Source organism: Aotus nancymaae, unplaced genomic scaffold (assembly GCF_030222135.1).
Source record: "Aotus nancymaae isolate 86718 unplaced genomic scaffold, 86718_ANA_hifiasm-v0.15.2.pri h1tg000108l, whole genome shotgun sequence".
NCBI classification, from domain to species: Eukaryota; Metazoa; Chordata; class Mammalia; order Primates; family Aotidae; genus Aotus; species Aotus nancymaae.
In genome coordinates this window covers 38,575,176-38,579,123 of record NW_026988523.1, presented here as the reverse complement: position 1 = coordinate 38,579,123, position 3,948 = coordinate 38,575,176, and the positions used below count along the sequence as shown (strand labels likewise).

General features: G+C 46.8%; 1 non-coding gene across 1 annotated transcript; it reads right to left on the bottom strand.

Moving 5' to 3' along the window:
* Positions 1 to 3,503: 3,503 nt before the first annotated feature.
* Positions 3,504 to 3,639, bottom strand: LOC135272426 (U4 spliceosomal RNA). The gene has a single exon (XR_010340571.1). It is a non-coding gene; the product is annotated as a U4 spliceosomal RNA (small nuclear RNA).
* Between the last annotated feature and the right edge of the window lie 309 nt (positions 3,640 to 3,948).

The window sequence follows — 3,948 nt, the reverse complement described above, 5'->3', positions numbered from 1 at the left end:
ATCCACTCACCCATCCATCCACCCATCCATCCATCCATCCACCCACCCACCCACCCATCCATCCATTCATCCATCCACCCACCCACCCAGCCACCCATGTACCCATCCATCCATCCATCCGTCTCTCCACCCACCCACCCATCCATCCATCCATCCATCCATCCGGGTATTTTTATTTCTCTTTAGCCCTTGCGGTTTGCCCAGTCCACCCCTGCCTCCATGAGTTCAGGAAGTGACAGGCATATTCTTGGGTATAGTTTTTGTGCTTCCTAAAGCATTTTCCCCCATGTCACCATTATTCTATTTATCACACTGTGTTCTATTTATTTTAGTGTTTCTCTCTACTTGTAGCATATGACCTCTTCTAAGGCAAGGACTGAATCTATCTCATCTTTGCATCTCTAGGCCTAGCACCTAAACATAATTGTTAGGAGTTTTGGAGTCAGAAAAGTATAGGTTATAGTCCTGGCTATGCTGCTTACTAGGCAAGGAACCTGGGGCAGTGACGGTTTTAAATTTGTAACACGGTAACAAGGACATCCAGTTTCTAGGACTGTGGAGCGAATTACACTTTTGCACACACAGTATCACGTACATTTGCCCCTCCACCTAAAATTGGATTCTTTTGTATCTTCTAAGGAGCTTTATACCACCAACGCTACACTACCCTTTTCTCTCCCATGAATTCAGTGCTCCCATCTCAACTGGATTTTTTTGCACAGATGCTTCTGAAAGATGCTAAAGTCTTTTTAAAAAACTCTTCTAACCAAACCTGACTAAGCCAGTAAGCGCGCCCTGATTTCACACCCCTCTGGGAGCCCCAGTTCACAGCCACTCTATTCACAGCCACTCTAGCTGAGAAAGCGGTCTGTGGTAGACCTTCCCAGTCGGTATTCTGAGACATATTGGTGTATCTCAAATGGCTATAGGTGTTATAGAATATTGATTTCCTTAGCCCTCAGAGCATCTGTGTGGGGCCGCACTTCCAGCGGGGAGCAGCCTTGTGCAACTGCCCATTGTCCACTGAAATAGAATTTTCTATATTTCCACAAAGCAGAAAGGTTTGGCAAGCGCTGGTGCGTGTGAGCTTGCTCCTCACTCATCTTCAGTCCATTCCAGTTTGGCTTCAGATGTGGTTCTTTCACGTCTCTGGCCTATCCAATGGACAGGTTTCGTCCTCATTTTGTTTGGGTGCACGCTACTATCGTTACTGTGGTTGTTCCCTCCATGTTAAACCACTGTGAAGCAGCTCTGTCCTGGTTTTCCTACCATCTCTCCCAGAAACACCTTCCCATGTTTTTCCGCAGGCTCAGCCTCCCTTCTCTAGTGGTTGTGAAGAAGTTCTTCCTCCCCTGGTCCTGTGCCCTTTTCTCTTTTCACTTGCCCTTTTAGTGAGAGTGTTTTTCTCACTAAGCATGCTCATCTGTGCCATGGTTTAAACTGCTACCTCTAATCCACTGAATCCCAAATGTATCTTTCTAGCCCAAGCCATAAGCCTGAACTTCTGATATAAGTATCTGGCTGCTTACTGGAGAGCTCCATGTGGAGGTCTCAGAGGCTCCTTTTACTGACCGTGTCAAGGCTGAACCCAACCTCGACCTCCCAACCTGAGCATGGTGTGTGAGTCAGACGGGCTTGAGTTAGAATCCTGACTTGCTGAGTGAGGCTGCATCACTTGGATTGCCTTCTCATTCCTCTTCTCAAAGCACTCTTCCTGCATGCATTCCCTCTACTCTTTTGCACCATCAATTTCTCTCTCTACTGGATTATTTTCATCTGTATATGGACATGCACAGTAACATCCAAAGCAAACCAAGCCTCTCTCCTTTGCCTCACTCATCTTTTTCAGCTTCCTCCCCATCTTTCTTCTCCCTTCCGTTTGGGCCAGAAGACTCACCTATACTCAGTTTCCTCTTCTGCAATCTCTACTCACTCCCTAATCGTGGGTGATCTGGCCTTAGCCCCCACCACTCCACTGAACTGCTTTTGCTAAAGTCGCAAAGACTCCTGTGTTGCTGGCTCCAACAAGGGATTCTCTGCCCTCTGCTGACTCGGCCACTCTGCATTTCCACGGTTCAGCACTGCTTCCACTCTGAAACGCTTTTCTGTCTTGGAACGCATCACGTCCCCTCTCCTGATTCTCCTGCCTCACCAGCCACTTCTTAGTCTGATTGCTGGATCCTCCTCTTTCTCCTGACACTAAATGTAGGGATGCTCGGAGTTTGCTATTTACACTGTCTCACGGCTGGAAATCATACTCTGGTGACACCCAGATTAGTATCTCCTGATCGGACTCCACCTCTCCCGAGCACTTTGGACCTGAATATGCAATCGCCCAGCTCTGCTCCACTTGGGTGGGTCACAATCATCTCGAACTGACATGTCCAAAGTAAAACTCTGTCCCTCTCCTCCTTGCTGGGAACAAGTAAACAAACACACAAACAGCTCTTGTCATGGTTCCTGCTCTCATCCCCGCTAGCCTTCTCATCTCGGTAAACGGCACCACCAGTTACTCAAACCCAAACCTCACGGTCATCCTTCACATCTGGTCCATTCCAAAGTTCTACTGATTTCTCTTCAAAATGTATCTCAAATTCACCTTATTCTCTCCATCTTCTCTGCCACCATTACAGTGGAGTTCACCAATGTCCTTTGCCTACATTACTGTAAAGGCCTCTTCAGTCTTTTCCTGGCCTCTACTCCTACCCTCCTTTTTTCCATCTTTCACAGAGACTACAGAGGTGACATAATCAGTGTAACAGACCAACGTAAATAGTCCTCTGGCTAAAGCCCCCAGTGCCTCTCCACTGCACTGAGAATAAGCCATCTCCTCTTTTATAACGCCCTGCACGCCCAGCCTTGTCTGTCTGGCCTGCCCTGAGGCCATGCCCCCTCTTACTATTCTCTGGCTGATGTTTCAGCTCTGCTAACACAGGGAGTACCGCCCTTTCTTAGGTGCTTCTCTCTCTCTCTCCCTTTTTAAGACATAGTCTCGCTCTGTTGCCCAGGCTGGAGTGCAGTGGCGCAATCTGGGCTCACTGTAACCTCCTTCTCCCCGGTTCAAGCTCCTTCCTCAGCCTGCAGAGTAGCTGAGATTACAGGCGCATGCCACCACGCCCAGCTAATTTTTGTATTTTTTGTAGAGACAGGGTTTTGCCATGTTGGCCAGGCTGGTTTCGAACTCCTGACCTCAAGTGATCCACCCACCTGGGTCTTCCGAAGTGCTGGGATTACACGTGTGAGCCACGTACTTGGCCCACTCTTCTCTTTGTCTCAGAGGCTCTTCCCCTATGCACCACCTCTCTTCCTGCCCTTTCTAAATAAACCAACAAATAATAAAGACAAATAAATCAATATTATTAATATTCGAAAGTGAAAAGCATATGAAAGAACATAAGAAATGTTTGAGTACTCACCACCCAATACTTTTTAATTAAAAAATGTTGCCATATTTGCTTCAGGTTTCTCTCTCTCTCTCTCTCTCTCTCTGTTTTTAAATTCAGTCTCCGTAGAGACAGTAAAAAATTGTCAATGCTGACTGTATTTCAAGTCATCATGGTGGGGTATTGGGAAAAGTTTTCAATTAGCATAAACCTTGGATAAACCTCATTGGATACGATACTGCCACTGCGCAAAGCTAGGTTTTCGTTTTTCTTAATGAAATAAAATAGCGCCGTATCAGCTGATGTCCCATATATACTCCTCCCTAATTCTACTCTTTCTCCCTTCCCAGAAGTCACCCCTGAACCTGACATTCATCCTTCCCAGGTGTGTTTTCATACTTTCACTACATATACCTGCACTGATCAACAGTATGTACGGTTCGGAACAGCTGCAGTTTTATGTAAATGGTATTTTACTGTGGAGGACTCTGCAACTCGCCCTCTTCCTCAGCCGCGTTTGTGAGATGGATTCCCACTGACACGTGTGGCTCATCATCTCCACAGC